Source organism: Mesoplodon bidens (genome assembly GCF_964165515.1).
Source record: "Mesoplodon bidens genome assembly, chromosome: 14".
NCBI classification, from domain to species: Eukaryota; Metazoa; Chordata; class Mammalia; order Artiodactyla; family Ziphiidae; genus Mesoplodon; species Mesoplodon bidens.
In genome coordinates, this window is record NC_138170.1 from 2,013,984 (window position 1) to 2,032,149 (window position 18,166).

Here is an 18,166-nt window from a genome sequence, read left to right on the forward strand (position 1 = left end):
TACCTGCATAGTGTGAAGAGTGTGTGTTTTGCAGTTCAGATGTCTGTGTGAATACTGGCTTACCACTCATTAGCTGTGTGACTTTGGGCAAACTGCTTAGCCTCTCTGTGCCTCCATTTCTTTGCCTGGAAGATAGGGTAATACCAGTACTAACTTAATAAGGTCCTCATAAAAGTTAAATGACTAAAAATATAAAATGCTAAAGTTGAGCCATGTCCTGGCACAGAGTAGCCACTCAGTACTAAGATGAAGAATCATTATCCTACTAGTTAATCACACTTCTCTGCAGAGAAGGCAGACTCTTTCTTCCTATTTTGTTAATAAGGCTTTGAGAGGCTGAGTCAATGTGCTCAAGGTCACAGAGTTCAGTGGCAGAACTAGGATTTGAATGCAGGCAGCCTGACTCCAAAGTCCGCAAAGCTTAACCACCAGCATGGGGACAGCACTGTGCTAGGTCCAGGTACAAAGAAACAAGTCAGGGGATGAACAAGAGATCCCTCTACAGAACAGTAAACACTGTAAGAGATACACTGAAAGGAAAAATGGGGGAGGATGGCTGGTGCTAGGGTAGCAGGGAGGGTCAGAACCGAACCATCTGCAGGAACCGAATAATGCTTCACCAGGGGACTTGAGATCTAATCTCAAAGAATAATGAGCAATTTGTCAGCCACGGAGGAAGAAGCACATTCCGAAAAGTCAACACCGAGAATCTCAGAAGAATAGTGAGTTGGGTGGAATGGAAAGTGAATACAGGACGTGCCATAAGGTGAGGCTGGGAAGGTAAGTTGAGGCCAGTGTGAACAGGCATGTAGGCCAATGTCTGTGGTTCGATTTTATTCTGTAAGACAGTGATTCTCAAACTTTTAATATGCACAGGATCTACCTCTGGTGCTTGTAAAACATGTTCACATGTGCAGATTCCCATCCCTCCTGTTGGGGGGTGGGGGCAACACTTACAAGTTAACAGTCAAAAATGTTTCCAGACATTGCCAGATGTCATTTGGGAGGCAAAATCAAAACCCCAGTTGAGAGCCACTTCTCGCATCCCTACTTTACAGATGAGGAAATCCAGCCACAGAAAACTACAGAAAGGCCACATACAGGATTCAAATGCTGGAGGTCCCACTCCAGAGTTTGGGTTAGCCAACAAGCCTAGTAGCCTTTTGGGGAGAGAGACTCAAGGCAGCCTTCTGGGGAAGAATTACATGTTTGCTGACAGACTGGATGATGGGTAGAGGATGAAAGAGTAAGGTTCCAAGGTGAAACTTCAGTGCTTGTCACTGGATTGTGAGGATAGTAGGTACTAAATAAATCATTTGGATTTGAATAGAACCAAGATGTATTTGCTCAAAATGGAAAAAGCCTGGTTCCTCATGGTATGACCCAGCGGTAGGTGTTGGGATTCTGCTCAGACTGCATAGAGGAACTCTCTGTAGGGCTGGGTGTGGGTTGTGCGGTACAAACCAGCTGATTCACAAATCCTGGCTGCGCCCCTTCCCAGGTATGTGGCCCCGGTAGCATTATTTAACGTCTGTGCGTCTCATTTTGCCCCTTTGTAAAATAGGGATAGGAGTCCCTACTCAGAGCCTTGATGTGAACACTCGGGCAGTTAATAAGAGCAAAGTGGCAGCTAGCACCAAGTGCCTGCCTCGCCTATGCTTCCAAGCCAGCCTCATCACCTCCACGCGAGTCCCATATCCAGCGCTCCTACCCACCCGCACACCCCAATCCTTGGGAAGCCCAGTCAGGGCTGCAGGAAGCTGACCGCGCCCCTCTCCACGAGCAGAGCGTCCCCCTGAGGACTGAAGGGGCGCCAACGACCTTGTCACTCCCCAATCCGCTTTGATTTCGGGGTCCTGGGGGTCGTCAAAAGCTCGCGGCCAGCTGAGTGCCTCGAAGGGTAAATGGGATCGATGAGACCCATGGAAATTTCGGACAGATCCGCCTCCGGCAGGCCCGGGGTCAAAGCCAGTCACTGTCGCGGGCCCGCACGCTCAGCCCCTGGTCCCAGGGGCGCAGGAGGAGAGAGGCGCTGAGATTAGGGAAGGGCTCCCTCTCGGAAGCCAGGCTGCATTAGCGAGGAGCAGAGAGTCGTTGGGTCCAGAAGAAGCAGCCAGGGGGGAGGGGGAGGGGGAGGGGGAGGGGGAGGGGGCGGGGGAAACAACAGGAAAGTAAGAGGAAGAGAGAGGGTGAAACAAGCGCCGGGAAGCAGAGCTCCCTGGGGGACCCAGGCTACGGCACCTGGCAGGGGGTCAGGAACAAAGCAGAGGCTTCAGGTCAGAGGTGCTCTGGGTGTTTCCGAAGAAGGGGTGCTCCGGGCAGACCAGGGCCCGCTGGGGATGCCAGGCGCCCCTGCGCCCTTAACGCTCTCACCGGCGCCGCTTACCTTCGCCAGAGCCACCGACGCGCACTTCCGGGGTCCTTGCTCGGGGACCAGGAGCCGATCACTAAGGGGAGGACGCAACAAAGCTGTGGCCAGGGTTTGGGCCGGCACTGGCGCCTCGGAAAGAAATCCCCGGGGAGACACGCCGAGGCGGGCGCGGGACGCTGGGTCTCGGCCTGGGCGCTCACGGGCAGCGGTAGTGAGCCCCGCAGCCGCTGGAGAAGCGCGAGTCAGTGGGAGGAAAAGGTTGTCTCATTTCCTTCGGTCTTCCCCCTCCACTCCACCCACTCCGCTCCGGACCTGCCCTCCCTCCCCCCTCCCCCTCCCCCCTCCCCCCTCCCCAAGCCAGTGGCCCATGTGGGCTCTGGAAAGACACGAAACTTCAATGGCTGCCGCAAGCGGCGCCTCCCTCCGCGTCAAGTTAGTTCTAGCTCCGGAACTCCAGCCTGACCCGCGCACTTCTATGGAAGTTTCTCCGTCGGCTGTCCCGGGGCTCTTCCCTTTCCCCCTGCGGGGACGAGCCCAGATTGGAAAGCAGACCTCGAAGCTGCCTCCAGCATCCACCCTCTCCTTCCTCTCCCATCACCTGCTCTGAGCCCTTTTTTTGGTTGTTTGGTTTTTTGTTTGTTTGTTTGTTTTGTTTTTGTTTTGTTTTGTTTTGGCCGTGCTGCAGAGCATGCGGTATCTTAGTTCCTCCCGGGAGGGATGGAAACCAGTGCGCCTGCAATGGAAGCTCGGAGTCTTAACCACTGGACCGCCGGGAAGTCCCTGAGCCCACATTAAACTACAGGAAATAATACTTACTTTGTTGAACTTGATCGACTTTTTTTTTCTCCAACTGGAGAATTTAAAACCTAAAACGTAATTTCGAAGGAATGTTCATTTTGATCCGAAGGAGATCAGCTAAGGTCTTTGGGCTTGCTCATTCAGAGTTGGGGTTTTCTTTCTTAAATTGAACACTTACTTTATTTAAGAGCCTGATAGGTGCTGAGCTGGGCTCTGGGAACTTAGAAAAGAACTAGTAGGGCATGTTGTTCCTAGACAATCGTCATATGTAACTAGTGCAGGCAGAGAAGAGGTCCAGGGATTCTGCGGTCTCTTAAGAGATAGGTCAAGGACGGGAAGAGCTTTCCACAGAGTAAAAACGGCGTGCACAAAGCCAAGGAGGAATGGGCAAAAGCCCCATCAGGAGGTGGTCTAGCAGAGAACACAGCCGGGATGGGGAGTGATGGTGGGTGAACATGGAAGAGAGTGTTGACCAGTCTACCAAGAAAGGACAGGAGCTGCAGAGAACTCTGGGGTGGAGTTGACGAGAAATAGTGACCAAGAGCTCATAGGGTGCAGATGAGTGGATGAAGGAAAGAGGTAATTTCCAGGCCTCTGGCTGGAGTACCTAGTGAGTGACCAGTGGCTGACCAGAATCCAGAGCACCTTCTGGAGATGCTATTCCAAGTGTGGTCTGGGGACTGGCAGTATTTTTTTTTTTTTTTTTTTTTTTGCGGTACGCGGACCTCTCACTGTTGTGGCCCCTCCTATTGCGGAGCACAGGCTCCAGACGCGCAGGCTCAGCGGCCATGGCTCATGGGCCCAGCCACTCTGCGGCATGTGGGATCTTCCCGGACCGGGGCACGAACCCGTGTCCCCTGCATCGGCAGGCGGACTCTCAACCACTGCGCCACCAGGGAAGCCCAGGACTGGCAGTATTAACATGAACTGGGAGCTTGTTAGAAGTAGGAACTTTCCAGCCCCACTTGACCTACTGAATCAGAATCTGAATTTTAACAGGATGCCCAGATAATTCAAATGTGCATTAGAGTTTTGGAAGCACTGATCTCTAGACCACTGACTGTGTATTAGAATGACTGGATATTAGACTGTGAAGCCCTGACCATACTTTAGAAACACCTGGAGAGCTTTAAAAACCAATATGAGGCCCCTGGTCCCACAAATCCATATTTAATTGGTCTGGGGTAGGGTTCCAAAATCAGTATTCTCAAAATGATGTTCAGATGATCTAATGCAATCAGAGTTAAGAACCACTGTTCTAGGCTTATCCAAATGCTATTTCATTTAACCTTGAAAAGCACCTCTTCAGAAAGAAAAAGAATACCTATGTGTAAGTGAAAATGTAAAGACTAGTTATCTCTCTCTCATACAGAGGCAAGTGGTCTGCTGGAAAGGGCTCTTTTTTCCTAAACTAATCAGAACCAGATTCTAGCCTCAGATGGCCACAAAAGTACTGTCTGAACTTGGGGCAAGTACTCCCCTCTCAGGCCTCAGTTTTCTTATCTGTAAAATACACACATGACTAACTCCCGATTTCACCCACAAGGTGCCATGATCAGAGCTCCTCCTAACTCTCTAGCTTTATCAGAAGGCAGCTGGAAAAGTGATATTGAGAAGTGGGTTTTCCTGGTGTATTCGTTCCACCCTGGTGCAAATGCCATGCATAAACACCAGAGATCAGAGAACTGTGTGCTGAGCAAGGGCAACACACATAAGTGATGCTCAATAGATGTGTACTAAGTATATAAATAAATACATGAATGAATAAATAACAGTCGGTGGCATAGACTTTCCATGGATTGGCCCTAACCCAGAACCTATTCACTTGCTTCCTAATCTAGAGGAAGGAGTCTGAAATTTGGAAGCACTCTGACCCATGAACCTAGCTTTGGATTTAAAACTACTACTATTAATAGCTACTAACATTTGTTGAATGCCTAGTACACACCAGGCATTGGGCTAAATGCTCTGCTTAGGATAACCTCATTTCATTATAATGAAGAAGATACTGTTGAACCTCTGCTGTCCAACTGGTTTCAGGAATCACAGATATAACAGGATGAGAGCTGCCATCTAGATCAGCCCCTGCCTCTGGTTCTGCAACTGGGTATAAGTGGCCAGAGAGTCCTCTTGGGGGTCTTTGGGGTCATTCTCCAGAGAGATCAGCCTGAGGGAAGGGGTTTGGAGTGACTGTTCCAGGGTCCTATAGAAACCAGTGCTCCCAGAAGCTATCTCAGGAGACCTGTGGACTATGGTTAAACCTTGGACAGGAACTCTTCAAAGCTACCCACTTCATGGTTGCATGTGTGTGCACTTACTGCCTTACTTACTTATAAGAGCCAAACCCGGTACCAGTCCTTCTCACATATATTTCTCTTAACTCTCACAGCATCCTGACATGTTAAGTACTCTTGTTTTCATTTTTCATAAATGAGAAAACTGAGATGTCATGAAGTGAAAATCTGTTTGTCCTTGCAATCCAAGTTTCTCAAGTGGTACACTTTGCTACCACCACTGTCTGCATTTACCGCCACCGTTTTGCCGCCACCCTGCCACTTTGATAGAAAGGAGAGTCCTCATTTCAGGTCCCATTCACTTATTACAGTTACACATCATCAAAACTCTCTGTGACCCATTTTCCCACCTGTAAAATAAGTTGTCCTTGATTGCCCTTTTACTAAGACACTATGTGTGCTTTGGTCCTCCATAGCCTGAGATGAGATGACAAGAGTTAAACCATAGACGGTTACAAGAAACCAAATGTATGGGGGAGATTTATCCCAAAATGAGAGGGGCCAGTACTTCACTAATAGCACAACTGTCATAAAAGAGGGAATCCTCTATTTTCCATCTCTAGGGGGATATAACTAAAGCATAGTATTACATAGCCTTTCAGACTTTAGATCAGATATCAGGAGGAGTATTAAGTCCCTCTGCTAGACCATGGCAGATGCTCAGGGGCTATCTTGTGAAGTTTCCCCTGGTTATGGGACAGCTGGCTGGCCTTAAGGCTGAAGTGGATAGGAACACAATCTGGGATTGAGATCCACAGGATGAGCCAGGCAGGAACAGAGGCAGGAGGGAGTCTGTGTGCACAGGAACAGCCTCAACTCCAGTTATAGGCAAGGGTGGGGAATTAGAAGTGGAAGAGTGTTCATCCCAGGAAACCAAGATCTGAAGTAACTACTTCATGCCTGGGTCCAGGCCCAGGGCTGTGAACTAAGCTCTCAGTGTAAGCATTCTTGCTGATGTGTCAGCAGGCTTGGGTCTCCCTGCAGAGTGTGCAGGGCTCCCAAGGCGCTGGTGGTAAGAGCAGGGCTCCACCATCCTGCATACTGGTGTCCTGGCCAGCAGCAGGACCTCTGACTCATGGAAGAGGTCTAGTCCCCAGAGCCCCTTCATTTAACACAAAAGAAAAGTGGTAGTTTTAACCCTCAGGGGCATTTCTTCAACAGTACTAATGTCATGATGCTGGGATTTGGTAGGAGAATCCCTAAGTCCACATCATTGCTGAGCCCTATCGATCAACTTTGACAAGTACCCCAGACACATTTCTGCTGCTTCCACTTCCTAAACTCCCATTTGTGTTTGCATGACAGCAATTTGATGATTTTACACAAAGCTCATTGTGGCGAATTTTTACTGGTACTGGTTTTTGCCTCAAACAAAAATATGACCTCAAACTTTGGTTATTTCCATTTTACAGATGAGGAAACTAAGGCACAGCACCCAAAAGGGGGACAACAAAACAAAACTGATCTACCAACTCAACTAAGGTAAGACCTTCAGGCCCCTGTGGTTTTACCCCAAAATTATGAGCCACTTAAGGTACTACACAATGCCTGCAGTGGACTATGTCCAGATATGTCCTCACCCCCAATCATCTGGCCCTGTGTAGCCTGTTTATCAATGCAGTTCAGTTTAACTGCCATTTCCTGGAGACCACCTGCCCTTCACAAGGAACTGTCCCAGACACTGTAGGTGACCTTGCTGCACGTTACACTCAATCCTAACCTGGGGAATATTTTGAAATTACAAGCTGGGCTCTAGACCAGATCAATTGAATCAGAATCTCTAGGTGTGGAGCCCATTTTTTGAACCTCTGCAGGTAATTAAAATGCACAGTTAGGATTAAGAACCACTTCTGTAGGAAATGCAGAGACAAAGCCTAGGTCCTAACAGATAAGGAGTTTGCAAAGTAAGTAAGACGCCCAGTTTCGTAATGGATGATCTCCAAAAGTCATCAGGAAAGGGAAAATATCAAAATCTCTCTCTTGACCAAAGCATGCTAAGATAATACCAAACTAACAAAAATCCCTGGATTTATCTCAGCCTTGAGCGGGTAATGTCATCATCGCATGGTCAAGAGTAGGAAATCTGGTTCTGTCCCAAGAAAGTACAAATGATTGAAACCAGAATTCTTGTCCTTTCTCTTATAGCACTGCTATTTACAAGAAGCAGTCAAACATCAAGCGCTTATGAATTCCAGAAGTAGTAAATGATCTCTAGGAGCGTCAGAGCAAGGCAGTCATGTAAACCAGATAATGAAAGACAAATGAAATTGCCTCATGGCCTGATGAGAGGCTAATGGATGTGCAGACAGAGACATCAATGTGTCACCATTAATGATGTCACTTTAGGAAAATCAGGAGGCTGAGTTTTTTTTTAAATGTTCTATCTTACAGTCATTTCATATTTATTCATCTTAACAAAAGTGAGCCTGAAAATATTGTTTAAAATATTAGGGGAAGCAGGACAATTTATCTCTCTCTTTTTTTCTTTGTTTCTTCCTTCCTTTCATTAACCAGGTGGCATTTAAATTCATTCACTTCACAACTACCTGCTGAAATGACACTAGTCATATGATAGTATTAGCTACTAACACCTCCTAGACACCAAAGGTTGAAGAATGAAGCACCATACATTTACAGCCAGACCTTTCACCAACTTTTTACAAGGTCTAATGGATGCCTTTAATCACCAAATAAATCAGCATTGACGGTTAGGCTCTCCTTAGTTTCCAGAGGTAGATAATGAAATTAACGTTCCCAGGTCTTCTCTTCCTTTTCAAAAATTGAAGTTTTGCCTGTACAGAGGAATATAAGGGGGTGCTGGACACACTAGTCAAAAAATTTTTTTAATAAAACCAGAAAGCACAGGGAACTTGAGCCACACAGCTGAGCGCCACCCCCCAACTGGCCCCCCAGTGTTCTAATCACCTCCCCCACCTTTCTTAAAATGTTATGTGTCCAAAAGGGATGAAATAATGAGGAACAAGCATCAACTAAGCATGTCTTTATTCTATTGCGAAGTGGAAGCTTATCTCTCATTGAATTAATTCTTCATGGGCCCAGTCAGAAGAGTAGAAATCTAAATCCTTTTGGTTCTCAACCACTTTACCTTGCTTGAGGCAACAGAGTAGAAATCAAAATATTTCTCTTGCCAGTTTCTGCTGCCCAATACAACATTACCTGTGATTAGTGATAGTTTTTTTTAAAATTGAGATATAGTTGTTTTGTGATGTTGTGTTGGTTTCTACTGTACAGCAAAGTGAAGTAGACCCCCCTGTGCTATCCAGCAGGTTCTCATTTGTTATCTATTTTATATATATTAGTGTATATATGTCAATCCTAGAGTGAAGTAAGTCAGAAAGAGAAAAACAAATATCATATATTAATACATATATGTGGAATCCAGAAATATGGTACAGATGAACCGGTTTGCAGGGCAGAAATAATGATAGGTTTTGAATCAAAACATATTCACCAGTTAAACCATAAACATAGCTGAGTGTAAATTTTGCTCCTTTTATTCCATCTATTTTCCATAGGGAGATTCTCATCCTTTTGTTGAAACCTCCTTTACATTTTTCATCTTGGTTAACAAGGTTAAGTAAGCATGAGTAAAACTTTACTAAATCATTCATACAAAACACTCTCTTTCTAACCAACAGGAAGTCGCTGTAAAACTGAGAGGTTTTAATGATAAGAAATGAGACAATGGAATCATGAAACATGCCTAGTAAAGTTGCTAATAGTTGTGCTTTAATAAAAAGCAAGTTATGTCTCTATCCACAACTTATATGACCCTAAACAGTTGTCTATAATATAAATGACTTTTTATATTGAAAATACCATTGACTCATTATAAAATTAAGACATTCTGCTATAAGTAATTTTAGTCCCACAACCTATTAAAAAGTACACTTCATATGTAGCAAACTACTAAAAGTCATTTTTAGAGGAATAAAAAACAGTAGAGCTCAAAATAAAGTATAAAATTTGCGTTACAGTAGCTCAATCTAACAGCATAACTGAACTAAACTCTGAGCTTTATTCAGTACTACTTTACGAGACTGCCTACAACTCTTCCAAATTCCTCAAAGACTTGTCTCCTGTAACTCTGTGAAAGGTGTGAGCTTGAGAAATTAGTAGAGTGATTTGGTCTGAAAGATAAATAGGCAAACACAGGACAGATGACAAAACATACCAAACTATACATTTCTTTGAAGACTGCACTAACCAGAGCAGATGGTTGAGGTAACCCTGAACTTCTTAAAACCCTACAGTACATTCATTTAATCAGTTCTCTGATTCATAAATTTCATAGTAGCAAGTTCTGGAACATGGTGTCCTTATGCACAGGTGTGCTAGATCTAGTCAAACCAAATGGATGACACTCTGTTCATTACCCAGTGCCCAAATTGGAGTGATTTCCATTCTTAAACTGATGCCGGTATCCAGCAAGCAGTCAGCCTCCTGTGTCTGGGCACAGCTAATGGAGTTGAGGGATCTACTTTGGATGTGAACAAGGAGTCTAAGATTATGGTCCTAATAGAAGAAGAGATAATAAATGAAAAGTTGATTCATTTGTTTCAACAGAAGGTCCATACTAGGTATCCTTTAAATTAGCAAGTTTGATTAATGCATTTAAAATATGACCCATTTGATTTATGTTTAAATGGTTTACTATACTTCTCAGAAACATAAAGTTTAGTTGTACTGAGATGTGCAGAGTAACAGTTTCCACACAGATGTATGACCCCAACCCCTTGGGCACATGGGAGGTTTGGTCAGTCAGGAGGTTCTTCTCTGTGCTTCAAGCCTCTGCTTGCCAGACTTCCTTCCTTGCTCTAATTTCTCTTCCCTCATTTCTGATCTTCCCATTGCCTCCTCCCCCTAAATCTTGAAGATGCTTAAGCCCTCCTCATCATTTGAAATACATACATAAATTACCCATTTATAGGTATTTTTCTGTATCTTTATTTCTTTTCCAAATTTCTCAAACAAATGGGTATATTTATTGTCACTTTCTCAACCTCCATTCAATTGTCAACTCACTGTAGTCTGGTTTCTGACCCCCAACACACCACTGAAATTGCCCTCACTGGAGTCAAAAATAGCCTCCAAATTTCAAAATCCAGTGGCTGTCCCTGAGCTTGTGTTGGTACCTCTCTGCAGTATTGTCCACTGTTGGCTACTTCTTCACAAACTCTTCTCCCTTCACTTCTGCACTTTCTCATCTCCTAGATTCCTTCCTACCTTTGTGGTCATTCCTCCTTTGTGACCTTCCTTAACTGGCTTTGATTCATAATAAATGCACATATTCACATTACTAGCATCGTTTGGGGGGTGCCCACCTCTTACAGGATAAAGTCTAGGCTTCTTAGCATGGGATTCAAAGCCCTTCAGGGTCAGCCTCCACCCACTCTGTAACAATCTATCATGCTTCAACTGTATCAACCTCTTAACCGTCTCCCAAACATGTCATGCTATTTCACACTTCTGTACCTTTGTACAGAATGTTCTCAACTCCACCCCCCATCCTCCACTGAGGAATTCCAGCTCATCTTTTAAGACTCAGAATAAAGGTGAGCAATTCTGGAAAGACTTCCTGGCCTCCAAATAGAGGCAGTGCTCCCTCCTGAGTCCCTGGCATCTGTGACATGTCTTTGTTGTGAACTCTGCAATGTGTTTCCTCACCCGTGAGGGCACCAGGTGCTCGTTCATCTCTTTGTCTCCGGAGTTTGCACAGTGCCTATCACCTAGTAGGTGCTACTACTTAATTAGGATGCAAGAACTATCACACTTCTCTTATGTCTCTAAATTGAATTTAATTTTCCCTGAGCTCTTTATTCCCTCCATAGGGAAATTTAATCTCAGTCATTACTGGGTACTTCCCAGGGTCAGGGGTAGGTCCCTGGTGACTTGTACCATACAGAACATGCAAAGAGGGGCCTCTTCTCTCTATACTGATTACCACATCCGGGCTTATTTTCCAAGCCTGCATGGAACAAGGAGACAGGTACTTCTGAGGCCTGGGACCTGAGGTTTTTTTCACAGGGGTTCTCAAGGCCACAGCCTCTAATGTTTGGTTGTTTCTACTCCACCCCCTTCCCCTCCTGCCGTTCCGCAGCCCTTGCTGTGAGTGCTGTGGGAAAGCAGGGTCCAGGCATTCGTACTTGATGAACACCCTCTGTAATCTTGTTCTTTCTTTCCTTTACAGGGGCTTCCTTAGCCTCCAGTCAGGATGTGTACCCTCAGATACCCAAAGCTCCTACTCCAGCCCCAGCGCAATTCCCCTCAATCAGCATAGGTGACCAAAACAAAACCCAGAAAAAGGGCTTCTTCTTCTACTAGAAAGTTTTCAACCAGCAACAAAAAAGCCCCCAAAGACAAGGGTCTTCCTACCTTCTTGAGGCAGAAGAGAGAAGAACACTGATAACAAAGAGGAGAAGACATGAAAAAGTTTCCCAATAAATTATCATGCCACATAACACTCGACGAATTTGTTCAAATAATTAAAAGCAGAAATATCCACGAGAAAAACATGAATGTCTTTCTTTGCTCTCCCAAAGAAAGTCACCTCCCCTTAGCAGGCCTCCTCACTTAGCCTAAGTCTCTTCATTCCTCCCCTGGAGATGGAGGCCTAAAATCTCTGGATCCCCCCATCTATGGCACAGGGACACCACTCACATGGCTGAGTTAATTTAAGCTGCTGACTTGGATTGCTGACATGGGCATTTGTAACAGCTGTATTAACCCACTTTCTCTCATGGTTGATTTTAATCTCTTTAAATTTTGCCCAGCCAGTGAGAAAACTGAAAGCATAGTTGAGAGGGGATGGGAGATAGAAGTTGCAGGTCATAAGCTGAGTGGTGGTTAAATCCTATGGAAGGAAGCAAACACATGTATAATCCTTTCAGGAAAACAAGTATTACTGGAGAGGAGAAAGCTGCCAATGTAACTTTGTTCTAAGAATAAATAGCACATTTTCCCTCAGTGTTTGCTTTTCTCTCTTTGATCCCCTTGAAGCTCTCTGGAACTGCTGACCCAGAAATTTTTCTCCCCTCTGAGGCTGAAGAGAAGGAGCCACAAACCCTCTCTTGAGATTCCTCAAATGGAGACATAAATAGGGGCTCCCAGGCAATGCTGGAGCCAAGAGGCCTATGGAAGCCTAGGATCCAGACATTTTAGTGAAGTTTAATCACCACAAATATGCCACTGTGTTTCCAAACATGCTGTCATGATACCGAGAAGCTGTTTAAAAGGGAATAATAATGGAAAGGGTCTATGACCAAGGTCACTGAGAGTCATGGGAGTTTGAAAAACAAAAAGAAAAAGCAGATCTCAAGTGGGTTAATGTTTAGCTTTAGTCCTAGGCAGTAGTAAATATCTGCATGCAAATAAGCTGACTAGAGCATACCCTCACCATGGGAGTTTATGATTCAAATACTCTAGAAACCACAGTCCCTAGTTACATAGTTTTCCCCTTTTTTTTCCCAGACAGCTTCATTTTTTCTTCTTTTTCTTTTATTTTTATCTTTTTATTAGTTTCTGCTTTATAACAAAGTGAATCAGTTATATATATACATCTGTTCCCATATCCCTTCCCTCTTGCGTATCCCTGCCTCCCACCCTCCCTATCCCACCCCTCCAGTCGGTCACAAAGCACTGAGACAGCTTCATTTCAAGGGAGTTGTAGGCAGGATGATACCAGTGAAAGATAAGGGCCTTGGTCTCAAATAGATCTGCATTCAGTTCTGGTTTTTCTACTTACTGGTTGTAAAATAAAGAAAATTAAGTACTTGGTTTCCTTGTAAGATGGGAATAATTATACTTATAGAATGGTCATCAAAAATATATGAAATGATATATGTAAACTTAGCAATGTGGTTGGCTCTAAGTGTTCAATAAATACCAATTCCCTTCCATCACTCTTCCCCACAATATAGCATTCAAATCAGAAAATACTTACTAAGCACTGATCAACGCTGAAAGCCAAGACGTATAAATCCGACTCAGTGGGAAACTACATACAAAATGAGTATTCAGATCTGGAAAGTGTCAAGTAACAGGTACACTCAGCCTTCCACATCCACAAATTCCATATCTGTGGATTCAACCAACTGCAGATTGAAAATACTAAAAAAAAAAAAAAAAAAAAAAAAAATTTCCACAATGTTCCAAAAAGCAAAACCTGAATTTGCTGCACACTCCAGCAACTATTTACATAGCAGCTGCATTGTATTAGGTATTATAAGTAATCTAGAGATTACACAGGAGTCTATGTAATGGTCATATGAAAATATTATGCCATTTTATATAAGGGACTTGAGCCTCCAAAGATTTTGGTATCTGTGAGGGGAACCAGTCCCCTGCAGATACCAATGGATGGTTGTATGGTCATAAAACTTCACAGCAGACACTGATCAATGGCCAATCCTGACAGTCAGTCCTAGGATCCCCCAGAGGGTAGAGGTATCTGAGGGAAGACTATATGAAGAGGGATAGGCTTGCTCTAGACAGAGAGGTAAGAAAGAATCAGACATATTTTGGAAAGCTCATAGACTTACCTTGCTTCATAGGATTTTCTTGAGTGATTTTGGGAGGTATTTGGAATGGAAATTGGGGAATGTGGTAGCTTAAATATGAGGGCAAATTCTTTGTCTCTATCCCTATCTAAGAGAGACTTTGCTACTCCTAATTTTGAGTCTGGGCTGGTTCTGTGACTGATTAACAAACAGAATGTAGCAGAAATAATACCATGCCAGTTCTGGGCCTAGCCTTTCAGAGAATAAGTAGTTTTCACTTCCTGCTTCTTGGAACTTTTGCTTTTGAGACACTGACTCTTTGAATCCAGCCACCATGCTGTGAGAAGTTCAAGTCATATGGAAAAGCCACTTGTAGGCTTTTTGATCAAAGCCCCAACTGAGCTCCCAGCCAACAGACAATATTAAGAACAGCCAAGTGAATGAGCCATCTTGCATATTCCAACCCAAAAAAGCCCCCAGATGACTGCAGTCAATACCACATGGAACAGTTCTACTCAATTGATCCCAGTCAACTCACAGAATTGCAAGAGATAATAAAATGGTCTTGTTGTTAGATACAAATTTTAGAAGTGGTATGTTATACAATAAGAGATATTCGAAACAGGAAGGGACTTGAGGGAGGCATTGAATGACAAACACCAAAGCTCACACTTTATCATTATGCTCATGATTATCACCATCATCATCATAGAAACCATTAGTAAATGATCACTATGTGCCAGACACTACGTTGTAAGTTTTTAATATACTTTAAAAATTTAACCTGTTTATAAACTTGTGTGGTAGGTACTATTATTCTTACTTAATAGTCAGAAAACTAAAATTTAGAAATTTGCTCAAGATTATACAGCCAGAAAATAGTAGAGATGGGATTCAACCAGTTACATTCTGACAGCTCTCAAACCTGCCATCTTCTTTCTGCAGGAAGAATAAGCAGTGGACATGCTGATAATCTTGGGAGATGCAAACAACTCTTCCAGCTGGGAATTGGCAACCAGTTTGAAAAACACAAGATGGCTTGACTTAAATAATTCCAGGCAAGAAAATGACAATGGACCTGACTAACACTGCACAGGGACTGTATAGGTACATAAGACAAATTGAGAAGACTTAAAATGAAAAGTTTTTTCATAAGCTTTTGTTCAGGAAAATGGAAGCCACTTGTATTAGTTATCTATGTCTACATAATCATCTTCCCCCCAAAAAATTAGTTGTTTATAATAACAGTAATCAATTATTATCTGTATCTGTGGGCCAGGAATTTGTATGTGGCTCAACTGGGAAATACTAGCTTGCTGTCTCTCATGAGGTTGACTGGGGTTTAAGTCATCTGAAGACTTGCTTGAAACTAGAGAGTCCATTCAAAGCAACTCACTCACATGGCTGACAGGTTGGTGCTGGTTTTTAGTAAAAGACCTCAGTTCCTCATCAAGTGGGCCTCTCCACAGGGCTGTTTGAGTCTCCTTATGAATTGAAAACTGGCTTCTCCCAGAGCAAACTTTCCAAAGGCCAAGATGCAAGCCACAACACCTTTTCTGACCTAGCTTCAGAAGTCACACACCATCCCTTCCACCTGATTCTGTGGGTTACACAGAGCCATCCCTGATTCAGTCTGGGAGGGGGGTTCACAAGCAATCTTTGGGGCCATCTTGGAGGCTGACTACCACACTTCTTGATCTACTCCAAGTACTAAAGCTTTAAAATGGGATATTTGAGCGTTTCGTATCTGTTTGCAGGACTAGGGAGCAAAGGTCAAGAAGGCTATTTGTGACAATCTCAGCCTGCATCACCATCATAAGAGGCTCTAAAGAGCTTACTTGGACACTGCTTCAAATATCAGAAAACTTTGAGAAATTCCTGCCATGCATCTTAGCCAGAAACTATGCAGTGAGAGATTCTCTAGAGGCTACTGCTGGCTGTCTCAACTGCCTACAGTATCCAAGAAGTTCATTCAGAAGAATACCCTGAAGTTGTTGAGAGCCTCACATCTGCTTCCAGAGAGTGTGGCCCTTCCTACTCCTCTGCCTTCCAATCTTATGCAAATGCCTCGCATTGACTGATGCTACCCTGGAATCATAGAGAAAAGGGAATTCTGGGGAATGTCATTTCTAGCTTATCCTTCTTAATGCAGGGAAGAAGGTGGTAGTACTGCTGAGCTGACCACAGATAATCCAGCTGAGACTTTTGGGAGTTTTCAGTCAACGAAACATGCATAGTTCTGTTTCAAGCATTTTGGCTTGAAATTCTCCCATCTTTCCCAAAGTAGTAAAAAACAGTTAAAACAGTTAAAAAAATTTTTTTAAGTAACATAAAGCATGCTCACAAACAAGATAAACATTTCTGTGAACAAGATAGTAATGAACAGGAGCTGAAGCCATGAATCTATGGATCCAGAAATTGGCAAAGAGGGTTAGAATTCTACTCCTTCAGACATGTTATGGACTGAATGTTTATGTCCCCCAAAACTCATATGTTGAAGCCCTAATTACCAATGTGATGGCATTAGGAGGTAGAACATTTGGAAGGTAATTAGGTTTAGATAAGACCATGAGGGTGGAGTCCTCATAATGAGATTAGTGTCCTTACAAGAAGAGAAAGAAAGACCAGAATTCACTCACGAAGAGCACACAAAGAGGTCAAGATGTAGCCAAGATAATTCTGAAACAAAGAACCTACTCCACAAGCTATATAGGCTTACTGAAAAGTAAGACAGCAAACAAATTACTAAGATAATAACAGCCTATAAATGGACAAATAGACCAATGGAATAGAATAAAGAGCCCAGAAATAGACCCAAGTATAAATGAGTCCTTGGTATAAAGTAGAGGGGGCATTATAAATCATTGGGGGAAAAATGGGCTATTTAATAAGTGGAACTGAGACAACTTGATTTCCATATGGAAATTTCCAAATCTGGAAAACACCATTGAATATCCACCTAACACCATTAAAAAAATAAATTCCAGATTGATTGAAAAAATAACAGTATCTAAAGTGGTAATGAAAGTAGGGCATTTAGCATCAAACCTGCACATACCACTTGCTCAGTGAAAAGTAGTGATGATGATAATGATAATGATTATGATGATGATGGTGATGGTGGTGATTTTTAAGCATTGAGGGAGAATGCAATGATCATTAGGGACTGTGAAAAATTTATTAATCGTTGTTCCAGACTAATTTCATGTACTATTTAATTTGGGTTATTAAGCTGATAAATCAAGGAAATACCATTAACCCTAATCTGTCTTCAGTTTCTTAAGCAGAGTCTTTGATTATATCATAATGTTTGGCAGAGTCTTTCATTATATCATAATGTTTGTATTCAAAATAATATCATGTTATCTATGAGGAGGAATCTTTTGTCTGTGAGCAATCATACCAAGCCCCTAAATTTGGATCAGTCTTGAGGGTAGCCAGAGTGTTTATGATCAAAGTGCTGCCTTGTTTGTTGATGGTTTGTATCAGTTCATAATAAAGACATTTATACGTTTAACCCTCCAAAGAATTGAGATCATCTTGACAGATTGGGAAATCCGTATTTTGTTGAAGATAATAACTGTATGACTTTCATTATCACCCCCCCCCCCCTTAGGAGAACATTTTACTTGACTTAATTTCTCCCTGAGAGAAATTAAATACCAAGGAATAAGATTTTATTAGGTAAGGCTGAGCTTTGGAGAGCCACTGCCGTTGTAACACAGGGATTTTTTTCACTGCTTACTCCCATTGAGAATGCATGGGTTAAGACTAGGGTAAATAATCCATTCATTTTATTTTTGAATAGGGAATATTCAAATTCTATTATTTATGTCATAAACATTTCCTCATATTAAAACCAACTTTTTATTTGGTATTAACAATTTATTTGAATAGACATTCAGTCAATAAAGATACAGCTGCCAAAGGATGTATGAGAATCATGGGCTGTGTCAAAAACCAAGTGTTGAAGATGGAATGTACTTTGTGTTGGTGAGACTTTTTCTTTAAAATATATTAATTTATTATTTATTTTTGGCTGCATTGGGTCTTTGCCTCTTGGAGGGAGGGGGTGCTGGTGGGGCTACTTTTACATTGCGGTTGCACGGTCTTCTCATTGCGGTGGCTTCTCTTGTTGTGGAGCATGGGCTCTAGGCATGCGAGCTTCAGTAGTTGTGGCTCCT

General features: G+C 43.1%; 1 protein-coding gene and 1 long non-coding RNA gene across 11 annotated transcripts in view; one reads left to right on the forward strand and one right to left on the reverse strand.

Annotated features, from left to right (window-relative positions):
* Positions 1-2,655, reverse strand: part of EVA1A (eva-1 homolog A, regulator of programmed cell death) — a 63,535-nt gene extending 60,880 nt beyond the window's left edge. For all 9 annotated transcript variants that reach the window (XM_081254330.1, XM_081254339.1, XM_081254336.1 and 6 more), the window contains exon 1: positions 2,387-2,655. The gene's annotated coding sequence lies outside the window, so the exon portion shown is untranslated. The remainder of the gene's footprint in view (positions 1-2,386) is intronic.
* On the forward strand, positions 132-11,919 carry LOC308627881. 2 transcript variants are annotated; one of them, XR_014017458.1, is made up of 3 exons: positions 132-780; positions 6,876-6,945; positions 11,675-11,919. It is a non-coding gene; the product is annotated as an uncharacterized lncRNA (long non-coding RNA). The 2 variants fall into 2 exon arrangements; XR_014017459.1 differs by having other exon boundaries at positions 132-766.
* The last annotated feature ends 6,247 nt before the right edge of the window (positions 11,920-18,166 follow it).